This window comes from Nomascus leucogenys, chromosome 2, assembly GCF_006542625.1.
Source record: "Nomascus leucogenys isolate Asia chromosome 2, Asia_NLE_v1, whole genome shotgun sequence".
Lineage (NCBI taxonomy): Eukaryota > Metazoa > Chordata > Mammalia > Primates > Hylobatidae > Nomascus > Nomascus leucogenys.
Genome location: NC_044382.1, coordinates 20027692 through 20040030, shown reverse-complemented (window position 1 = coordinate 20040030; position 12339 = coordinate 20027692). Strand labels below are relative to the sequence as shown.

At 39.2% G+C, this 12339-nt stretch overlaps 1 protein-coding gene across 4 annotated transcripts in view; it reads right to left on the bottom strand.

The window, feature by feature from the left end:
* Window positions 1–12339, bottom strand: part of EBF1 (EBF transcription factor 1) — a 404123-nt gene that overhangs the window by 37816 nt on the left and 353968 nt on the right. The window lies entirely within an intron of this gene.

Below are 12339 nucleotides of genomic sequence, written 5' to 3'. Positions count from 1 at the left end.
TTTAAACAAGTTAACCTGCCCTCAATACAGGTATTGAATATTACAATGGAATTGTCCAGTGCTGCAGACAAAGCTAACATTAAAGATGCTAGACAAAGCTCATTGTCCTAAATCCAAAGGAACTTGATGATTTATCTGATTGCATTGACCAGAGAAAAAAATTAAACCAATTACTGAGTGTGGGGGAGCAATCTGACAAAGATTGTTATTTTAACTGCCCCTACAAAAAAATATATTAAATATCTGGGAAGTGGGGGATGGTTAACTTAAGGCACCCTCATGGAATAGAATATGATGCCATCCTCAAAAGCAATGTCATAGGAAAAAATATTTACTGATATATTGCTTGGTTAAAAAGTAGATTACAGGAGCATGTGTACAATATAGTTGCTTTTTTTAAACAAACATATATCGAATAAAGAAAATATGTCTGTGTATAAACTGCCAAATAGTAGTTGTTTCTAAGTAGCGGGTCTTAAAGTGCTTTTCTTTCTGTTCTTTTTGCTGTGAATTTTCTAAATTTTCCACAATGAACATATATTACTTTTATAATCAGAGAAAAAGGTTAAGAGCAAGAGATTGTTGCTGAGATGGAATTTGACCTGCTTGTATAAAGTAAATGACATAAGAAACTATGCTTTAAGAGGGGTCTGTATACCCTTTAATAACCTTGCATAGGTTATTACAGACCATAAGAAAAATAAGTAGTATACTTTTGGCCAGTTGTATAAATATGTGACTATTCATAAACTCTCTGAAAATCAACAGAGAGGGTAACAGGGAGGAATCATAAAGAATGGTATATTTATTTCATCAGTGGGGGTAGTCATACCTTAGGGACATACATCTACTCTGCAAGAATGTAATATAAAGTTAATCCTTCAACAAAGTGACCTCATTGTACTCAAGCGCAGGGCTCAGGAGGCACCAGAAGAAATGGGACTAACCAATTTTTTTTTCCCCTCAAACTTGGGACAATTCCGAGAATCTGGTAGAGCAAGAAAAAAAAAACTTAATTGGACACAATTAACCACAAATAAAGAAGCATGAGCATCTTAGATTGAAAAAAGAAAAACAGATGAAGCTGTAAACTGCAAGAGGAATGGAATGATGAGAACAGCTTGTGTGGCCCTGCTTCCAAATACCCAGTCCACGTACTCTGAAAAGGGTTTGAGAGGGCGTCACCCTAAACCAGTTAGGTTTAGAAGAATCCATTATCCCAAATAGAAAAGCCTCAATGTTTATACCATGAGAATAAAATGGGGCCAATGTATGCATTTTAAAAATTCCGAAAGACATTAAATTATCCATTTATTCAGTAATCATTTTTAGTGCTTACCATATGCTCAAGGAGAGGGGGTGGCATTCATAGGAATGAACTGTTTAGTGTCACAACACCATAAGCCCTTAAAAACAAACTTTCTGAAAGGTACACATAATCCAACCCTGAAAGAGAGATGAAACCCTCTACTTGCAGAGCTGGGATGCAGCTCAGCACCTCAGCCTCTCACAGCCAGGTCCTCATAGTCACCACCTCTGCTCCTCTTTCTGACAAAGTCTAGGGTCACAATACACTTAATGGGGATACATTAATTTAAAGAACAATCAGGGTATTGAGAGGCCACAGCAATTGAATTCAAGCTGTCTTCCACCGACCCCTTCAAACTCTTTTACTGGTAGAAAGATATTTACTGAACCAGCATAGTAGGACTTCGTGGAGTTGTGTACAGCTTATGGAGGGGTACATCTGAAGCGTTCCTGTAATGTATAAAAAGCAAGATCAAATACTCCCAAACAGGAGATCAAGCTTGCAGGGCAAATGTCTCAGCTGAGATTTGAGAAGGATCCCCTCACCCACAGCTATGATGTGATATTGGGGAATGGATATTGGTGGGATTTATCTGTTGTATGCACCAGGATGCCGTTTGAACTGTATCAACATTACTACTTTTGAAAATAAAGTTTATGAAATGGTTAAAAAAATCAAACCGTTTTATTCTGGCTTTATGTTGGGACTGCTTATAGAGGGCTTCAGGTTCCTTCCGGATCTCATCATCTCAGACTCCCCTAAAGGAAACCAGCAACCGGTCTCTCAGCCTTTCTCTTAATGGGCTTCAGCCCAGGTGGTGGTCAAGACAGAACAGCTCTGGTTCTACAAAGCTATAATCTCTAATTATGCAGCATACAGCATGAAATGCTATATGCAAAGAAAATTGAGATAACACAACTAGTTTTTATGCACTCATACTAATCACAAGCTTCTAAAATTCAATTGAAAACTCTTAATAATGAGTGAATTCTAGCCAAATGTATATGTGGCATTTTCATGCCTATAGTCTCTTTTTCTTTCTTAAAGAAATCCACTTCGCAAACACATCAAATAAAGGAAATTCTCTGTAAGGGGGTTTATTTGCAAATTAAAATCATATAGTCAAGCCAGATGCATTCTCAGTTATGAAAACTGATTTTTCTCTTTTTGGAGTTTCCTTTTAAAGAAGTCACTCCTCCATCCCCCTTAACTTCTTGAATACTTATTCCTGGAAACAATGGGAATGAGAGGCTGCAGAGTTCTGTTCAGAAACACCAGGGGAAAAGTGCTTTGGGTGCCATTCCAACATTGGCTCACAGAGTTCCCTGCTTTTATAGCTCAGCGACTCACTGCCGTGCTTTCACATATTTCTGGGGTTTTAATTTCCTTTTTTTAATGGTTGTGTGACATGATGTCATTTTGACTGGAAATAAAAAGAAATGCAGATATTAGGAAGGCAATATTAATATTCTATTGCCATTTAATGTCCAAACGAATATCTAGACTCCACGCCAAGTAATAAATAAAACCTCATAGCAGAGTCAATGATAAAACTAGCACCTGGGTCTCCAAGCTTCCCTGGTGACTACTCTATATTTGAACTAAAGGAGTAACAGCAGAGCATTTCCCTCCAAGGCAGATCCATTCTGGGCATGAGAGTTATTACATATGTGTTAGGCAGAGCCTTTTTGTTCCATAATGGCCCCATTTTTCCCTCAGTCACTAAATTAACAAGCAGAGGTAAACAATAAAACAGCAAGTTATCTTCACGAATCTATCTTTAAGACTGAGTTTAAAATATATAAACCGAAAAATCAACCAGAAACCTAAACAAGGCCAGAAATATTGTTCACAAGGAAATTTGTTGCATTTCCAGCCTTTTGGATATTTCATTACCTGCCTAGATGTTTGATGCACAAACGGCACACCAGGTCACCTCTTCCGTGGGAGCGATACACTTCCTAAGAAACCTAACACCAAATTCCTTGCAAGTGGAGCTCCTGCTTTCCCGTGAAATGCTTTTACAGCCTGGTGCCCCCGCCTCGGAGAGAGTGAGGCTCAGGATGGCTTCAGGGGAGGACTCCTGGAACCACAGAAAGCTGTAACTTTCTGCAACAAGAAGGGTGTCAAGACGAAGCCAACATAGGCAGAATTAACCAATAGAGAAGCCAGAGGAAAATTTCCAAACTGCCTTTGAACACGCCCTGGTGTCTTTTTTTTTTTTTTTTTTTTTTTTTTTTGAGATGGAGTCTCGCTCCGCCGCCCAGGCTGGAGTGGAGTGGCGCGATCTCGGCTCGCTGCTAACTCCGCCTCCCGGGTTCATGCCATTCTCCTGCCTCAGCCTCCCGAGGAGCTGAGACTACAGGGGCCCACCACCACGCCCGGCTAATTTTTTTGTATTTTTAATAGAGACGGGGTTTCACCGTGTTAGCCAGGATGGTCTCGATCTCCTGACCTCGTGATCCGCCCGCCTCGGCCTCCCAAAGTGCTGGGATTACAAGCGTGAGCCACCGTGCCTGGCCACCCTGATGTCTCATTTGTAGTCTTCAGGTCTCTAGATGTGTGACAACAACTTTGAGATTCAAAAGTCAAGCAAAGGAAGCAATGCCTCACTCTACCACAAGCACAATCAGAGGTATTAGGTGCCGTGAGTGGCTACGTCCTTTTTACAAAGAGTGCAGCCAGGGCAACATGCAAAGCAAAGGCTGAAGACAGAAGGTCAACTGAAAAGCAAAGAGCCTAGGAGGATGAAACAAAGCAGGGGCACTCGGAGGAAGACTGATGAGGGAAGATCCTCAGGACTGTAGCTTGGAATGCAAAGAACTTGCCTATGTTTAGAAATTAACAATTCTTGGAGAAGTAAAAGCAATCAAGAAGAGGAACAAAGAATTAAGAGACTTGCTTTTGTTTTTCAAAATGAAATCACCTTACTGTTTTTCTAAATCTAAAAGTAATGTTAACATAATTATTATATAAAAAAAAGTTTGAAGGTGGGAAACCCCATAAGATCCCCATTCATGTAGAAGCATGATTGATATTTTAGTATGTATGCTTTCAAACATTTTCACAATACTATTTTATAAAAATATAGATTATATACAGGCTTATACCTATCTCTTTTTGATGTTTGTAGCTTACCGTATTATACAGATAGACATAATTTATGTAACAAATCCTCTACTAACTGCAATGTAGGGTTTTTTTTCCCAAAATTTTCACTGACTTAAGAAGCATTTATAATGAGCACTTCTCAGGATAAAAGAACATGCACATTTCAAGTCTTTCAGTATACATATTTCCTAACTATCCTTCATAAAATTTATGCCAATTTACATTTTGACAGGTGACTTTCAAAGGCATCTGCAAAAGAAAACTAATTTTTAAGATTTTGCATCTTGAACTCAATTATTCTCTAAGTTATAAGGACCTCTGAAGATTGTAGGTGTAATAGTCACAATGATTCCTTGTGGAGTTGCCATTTTAAACATACCCTGAGGTCATATAAGACTCTTTATCCAGTAATAACAAAGTGCTTTCTAGAAATTATCTCCTTGGTTCCTACAATATGCCCTTGACGTAAATGTTAAAAAGTACTCCTAATTCAAAGGTGGGAGACTGAGGCACAGAAAAAGTTGGTTGCATAAATTAGCACAGAAGCCTCATTGTTTATATTTTTGCAGTCCTTTATTATTCCAAGATGACTATTTTATGTTAATATTGATGAACCTCAATTTGCAGCACATTAACAAGTCCTGATACCAAATCAATTAAACTGCTGTTTTTTGTTTTTGTTTTTACTAAATATCTGTGAAACAAAATCCCAGCACTAACAGGAATCTCTGTGCCTAGGCTCCTGACATTTTACACATGAACAAGCCATTTGGTGGCCTGATTTTTATTATGTAAGGCTCACCATGTCAACTAACACAAACTTTCGGGGAGGCCACCCTAGTATTTTAAATTTGCCCCCAAATGCTCAAGAAACTGTTTTCTGTCACATCAAGTCCTTCTTATAGGCCTAAGCCTACAAGGAGCTCTCAAATGCTGATTTGACTTTAGAAAGAAAGAGACACAAATGCTGTCTCTGAGATACATTAAACCAATTTATACTACAACCGGTTGGCATTTTCTAGATGTGTGGTGAGAAGTTACTGGCAGAAGTGGAGCATCTCTTCATGAACAGACCCCTTTCTTGCCCTGGAGGGCTACACTCTGTCTAAAATGGGAAGTAGGTGAACCTCCAATAATTAGGAAAAACTGTATTGCTCTCTAAGTGTACTACAGCTGATGAGAAAACCTGCCCCTTTTACTGTGTATGATGTGCTCTGAACAGCATGGCCTTCCAGGAGCCTTAATTTAGATTCCCAAATTTGATCCAACTTTAAAACTAAAATTAAATCCCTCGAGCAAACAGAAGTTGAATGTACACAGTTTTTTTTTTGGCCTTTCAAGCTTTTTCATTTTGGGTGTTTTCTTAATTTGGATCATTTATGATTAGGTTTCAAAGCCAAATTTGCTCCTTTAAATGAGATGAGAAGAATAATTTCCACTGTGTAATGGATGATGGCATTTAAATATTGGAGACCAACATATTCTGTCTTAACATGTAGGGATACGTCCATAATTCTCTTCCCTACTGGCACAGTTTCTGATATAACAAGAGTAATATTACTTCTATAATTGTTCTTCAGATTTCCTCCCAAAGAGTTTTGACATTAGCTGTTATCGAGGGGGGAAAATCACCGAGCCTGTCTGATAAACATGTTTTCTTACCTCCCCACCCCAGCAAGTGCTGTGACACTATACTTTTATCATCCCGTGTGTGTTCAGAATGAGCTTAGAACAGCAATTGCCGGGAATAGGCAGGCGATAAACCGCATTGATTTAACACATCTTGTTTTCAATCATGCTTGGATTTTCTGAGCACGCATTTTTCCTGTACTCTGGCTTGTAGCTTTTATCTGACGAGCTGATCCCTTTTCACTGGAAAATGAAAAGGTCGCACAATAAGACACGGTTTACTGGAACTTGAACACGCACCAGGGAAAGTATTTTAGATAAATACTGTCAGACATAGTGGAGCTGAATTTCAACACAATTGCTAAACAACAATACTTATTACTCTTATAGAACAAGCCTACCAGCGACTTATGGCTCTCAGCAGGGGACAGCACCGAGTTAGGCTCCAAGGCAAAGAAACCCTTCCCTGAGCCTTGTGCTAACCAAACGCGGAGTTCTGAGCTGAAGTCCTACTTGTGATTGTTAATATCATGGTTTTATGAGACAACTCAGAAAATGACTCCCACTGTTCACAGAGTCGTTTCCTCCAAACCAGTGGACAGGTTTCAGAAGAGTTGTAATGAAGTTATTAACAGAGCTCTGCAGACGGTCAGACTGGAAAGGAAAAAACAAATCCCAAGAATGGTGATAAAAAAGTGGCTCCAAATCATCCACTAATTCCACTAATAAGACAGGAAAGTACTTGTAACTGGAAGATATTAGAAGATTAAGTGATTATTTGGTAACATTTTAATGGAATTACAGAGAACTTATAACAAGTATGCCATGCAGCGAGCTACAATGGCCTTGCAGATAAGCCTGGAAGTTTTTATCAGCCAAAGCTCCAACTTAAATAGCATCTTGATTTAAAAACAAATGAAGTCAGCCTTCTTCAATATTGACCTAACCTAAATGATTATTTTTGCTGAGCATCTTGATCCTAAGAAGTCTCCTCCCTCTATTACATGCTAGAACACTTTTAACACACATTTTGCTTATGTATTTATTGTCTACTTCAGAGCTCCTCAAACTTTCTCTGTTCACAGTACCCTGAGTATCTCAGCAATCCCTTCAAAGCATCCCTAAGCCAAAAGCAATGCCCAACAATTCTGTTTATTAACTACTCAGATGCAAACAGCTTAAACTTTATGTTCTAGCAACTTAGTGGGACATACATATTTGACAAAAACAATATAAAGAAATGGACAGAAAAATATAACATTTTATTTCATTTTAAAATAATCACAATTTACTAGTGAAACGTGTGTTCCTGGTGGGCACCACACAACTTTGCACAACTCAGAATCAGACTATAAACACAGCCACCCTCATTTTTGATTCCATATTGGTTTTCACATGGCACTTTTTTTTTTTTAACCACAGTAAATGCTGAAAACCAGCTTTGCAAAGGTATGACACCATCAAAAGAATGCACTGTAAGGCTGGGCACAGTGGCTCACACCTGTAATCCTAGCACACTGGGAGGCTGAGGCAGAAGGACAGCTGCAGCCCAGGAGTTTGAAACCAGCCTGGTCAATATAGTGAGACCTCGTCTCTACAAAAGATTAAAAAATTAGCCAAGCATGGTGGTATATGACTGTGGTTCCAGCTACTCGGGAGGCTGAAGTGGGAGAACAGCTTGAGCTGGGGAGTTTGAAGCCACAGTGAGCCATGATTTCACTACTGCACTCCAGCCTGGGTGACAGAGCAAGACCCTGTCTTAAAAAAAAAAAAAAAAAAAAAAAAAGCAGTATAATGTAACATTGAGCTTTGAACTACCTTAAACTGGTAGTTTATACAGTATCTGATGTACTGTTTCCCTCAAGTTTAAAATATCTCATAGCATCCCATTAAGTTTGTAGGGACACCTTGGTCGATAAGTTTAGAAAACATGGATTCACTCAGAAGCATAATATTAATTAAATGCTAAGTGCCACAATGAATTACATTCATTCATGTGTATCTTGTCTTCTTTTAATAATTACAACAGCAGCAACAGCAGCTCACACTTCCTAAGGCCTTACTGTATGCCAAGCACTTTATATTGATTAACCTATCCTTCACAACAACTCTACGAGGAGGTACTATCATTATTCCCATTAGACACAGAAGAAAACGGAGGCTTGAAGAGTTAAGACTTTGCCTAAATCCACCGAGCTAATGAATGTAGGGGCTGGGATTCAAACCCAGGCAGTCTGCCTCCAGAGCCCTACTCTGAACCTGTTCATTAGAGCAGCAAGTTAGGCCAACCAAGGGCTCTTCAGAGCAGATCTCTAATAATTTTGGCTTCCAGGACTTTTGTGATACTGTTTTTGCTCTTCATGTATCCTTCTATCTACAATCTGTTTTAGTCCTTTCGTTTGTCTCAATTTATATTCCAAGAAAACACTCCAGAACCCATTTGACTTCCATTTTCCTAATAACACACTCTTCTTCCCTTTGTCTCAGCTGTCTTGGAGTAAGACTCAGCTAGATTGCAGCCAGTCTACATCATTGACCAGATATATGTTCCTTTTGGAAAAGTCACTTACATTCTTTAAAGTCTTCCTCAACTGTGAAGTGAAGATTTAATGTGCTATTATTTGTATAGTGATTAGCACATAAACACCCAACAGGCAGTTGTTATTACTATTAATAGAATATAGGCCATGTGCTAAGAACAGGGGCAGGTGCAATGAATACAGGACTAATTAGACATATTTACATATTCCCCACTCTCAAGGAACTCCAGAGTCTAGAGGGGCAGAAAGACACAAACAGAATTCTAAAACAGTGTGTCAAATACAAGGCAGGAAGATGAGGGTTCTAGAACAGTGGGTGTGTTACACTTGTCCCTGGGACTCAACCTTCCCCCTCTCCTTTACGCTAACTTGGAATTACAGTTCAAAGAATTCTACCACCTCTGGTTCTCAAATATTACCCTGAAAATGAGCTCCATCTGGAGTAGGACACAACCATTTTAAAACAATGTAAGTTCTGTGAACAAAGGAGAAAAAAATAAGTAGGAGACACCTAATTAAGATGGGATTCATTTCCAGACTTGGGGTGTTTTATACTGTTTAATTAATTAAATAAAATTGTAGGGTTGCTGTATACAAGGCCCCATGCTTAAGAATATGAAAAGAAAAAAGTACAGCACACAAGTCCAGCGCCCTGTGAGTCCCCAGCTGGAAATGACTCCATTTGAAAAACTCTTCTCGGCACTGTGCCATACCCTTGAGAAGAACATGGTCCAGTGGGGAGACAGACCTGTAATTGGCTACCCAAAAGTATACAAAACTGTAGCATTATTAATGTACACTGCACAAAAGGAGGAAAAAATTCTCTGTAGTAGAGTCAGGGAAATACTTAGCTCAAATATCTGACTTGGGTATGGAAAGATAAATAGGACTTTTCTACGGAAAAGGACAGGAAAAGCATTCCAGGCAATGGGAACAGAAAGAGCAAAGGGAAAGAGTTATACAAAAGATGTGCTCAAGTAGGGTTGGATGTTCCAGTTTGGGGAGAGTACAGCTTAACATGTTGAGAGTGAGGTGTTAAAAGTTAACCATAAGTAACAGTATTGGCCTTGGTGCCTTGCTAAGAGCAGGTAGACAGCAAAGAGTCATTTAAGATTTTCCAGATCGTAGGAGTAACACGATGTGATCAACATTTTAAAGAGCCATAGAAGTAAAATGAAGGCTGGCTCTTAAAGGCAGCATTATTGTAATAATCCAAATGGAAAATAAAAGACCAACTAATGATGGGGCGGTCATGGAGGAAAAAGTAGATTTCAGAGATATTTTAGAATAAAATCTACATGAATTCAGTAATATGCCAGATGTAAGGGGATACGAAGAATGGGGGATGGCTGACATTTCTAATTTATCTGACTGAGTGGAAACAGTGGCCATTTAGCAGAAAGAAAACTATATACAGGAGGAAAAAAAATCATGAGTTCAATTTCAGACATGCTGGAATTTAGGTGCCAGAAGAACATCTAGGTAAAAATATCTAGTAGACAAGCTCAGACTCGGCATGGTGGCTCATGCCTGCAATGCCTTTGGGAGGCTAAGGCGGGTGGATCACTTGAGGCCAGGAGTTCAAGACCAGCCTGGCTAACATGGTGAAACCCCATCTCTACTAAAAATACAAAAATCAGCCAGGTGTGGTAGTGCATACTTGTGGTCCCAGCTACTTGGGAGGCTGAGGCAGGAGAATTGCTTGAATCTGGGAGGTGGAGGTTGCAGTGAGCACTCCAGCCTGGGCGATAAAGTGAGACACTGTCCAAAAAAAAAAAAAAGAACAGAAGCTCAGGAAAAAAGTTCAGTGATGGAGTTAATTCTATCAGGAACACCAATATATAGGTAACAGCAAAAACCACATGTGAAAAAAGAACCCAGGACAGACACTATGGGGAACACAAGCAGGTAAGGAATGGTTAGAGAGAGATTGAGAGACAAAACAGGACAAATGCAGGTCAAAAAGGTAGAAAGAATACCAGGAGAGAATAGTATCACTGAAACGAGGAACTCAAAACATAAGGTGTTATCAACACCATCTAGTGCAGTCAAGTAACCAACCAGGAGAGGTCTGAGGAGAGGTTGTAAATGTAAGCAAATTTGTAAATTAGTATATTAGGAAGTTGTAAATGTTATACTAAGATCATTAGCATAAATGGCACACACAGTTTTAGACAACTTGTGGATGCTTTAACCCTAAAGTTCTGGTTTTCTTCAGTCTCACTCTATAACTCCCAGTAAAAAGATATGAACCTAAATGAGTAAGTGAGGTTGGCAAACTTGTTTGCCCAATTGTAGCTTAGCTTATCATAACAGCCATACAAGAAAGCGTGGAAGACACTCAGTCCCAGATCAGTCCCCAGTCCTAAAGAAAACTGTAGAACTTCAGGTGCCTCAAGACAAAAGCTGTGACATTCACCGGAAACAACTATGACGATAAACCTTGAGTTGACTTTTAGATTTGGTTAATTCCTGTTGGTATATTTGGAGGAGTGAAGATGAGGGGATTTCCATGGTTCTTGATGTTTTCTGCTCACACTCTTAATGCCTGTCTTTTAAGAAGTAGATGGAACTAAGTTAATGAGTTAAGGTACCCAACGAAGTTCTACTTCTTCTAATCTACCCTAGATTTGGACTTGTGATCTGTCTCCTCACCACAAAATATTGACAAAATACAGTGTATAATAACTAGAATTTAATCTTCCCCTTTGGATGTTGGTGGTCTTAATATTGGTCCCCAGCGTCTTACAATCAATAGATGTTTAGTTAAGCAGTTCACTTGTTTTGGAGTAACAGTTATTGTGTGGGCAATGGGTATGTGGCCACTTCCGCAATAACCCCAGGTCTCCTGACAGAGTGAACATTACAATCACATATTTGTTGCTATTAGCTTGTGAGATGGTGGAAACCAATTTTGAAAAGCAAGTAATAAAGCACCACATAAAAAATAATGGTGTAATTACTTCTTGGTCCGGTAATACCTACTGTGACGATAAAAACCAAAGGGAACACCAAGCATCATAAGTGGGTTTTCTGTAAATTTGACACTGGTTCTGACCTTCAGCAAGGAAAAGGTTTGAACCCACCCACCTAAGCCAGGTACACAGAAGACTCTTTGTGTCGTGTATCTTTACCATGTCTCCGTGTAAAAGCGTTTTAGTGAATTTATCTCATTAGTGCCTACATCAATTCTCAAGAGCTGAAGAGACTGGACCAGTTGCTACATTACTGATCCAAAGGCCTTCATAATCTCATTTGAATTTAGGCTCCAAACAAAGGGGTCTGGTAACTGCATTAGAAAGAAATTGCCATGTGGATATAATTTGTTGTCTAAATGTGGAGGATAAAGAGGGAGGGTGGGGGTTCTAATTGGAATATGGACCACACTGTCTAGGAGAAAGTGAAAATAATGTTGGCTGTTGCTGTTGATCTATAAGCAAACACCCTGGTAATCCACTAACCTAAGCAGAAGAAACCAATCAGCCTCCACCTTCAGGCTTTGATTCTTTCTTTGACGTGCCATCCCAACTGCTAAAGAGGCTTTCCTAATTCCCATGGAATAATGTGGGTGAGTGTAGGGAGTGAAAGAGAGGCTTAGCCAAAGTTATGGCCTGAACTTTTAAGGATAGGATAGCATAGTCCATGTTTCATGATTAAGTTTTTATTACTACTGCTTTGGGTTATTTCCAGCTTGGAGGAAGACTCATGGTTAATATTTCTGTTTAGCTTGTCTGAGAGCTGCAAATGGTT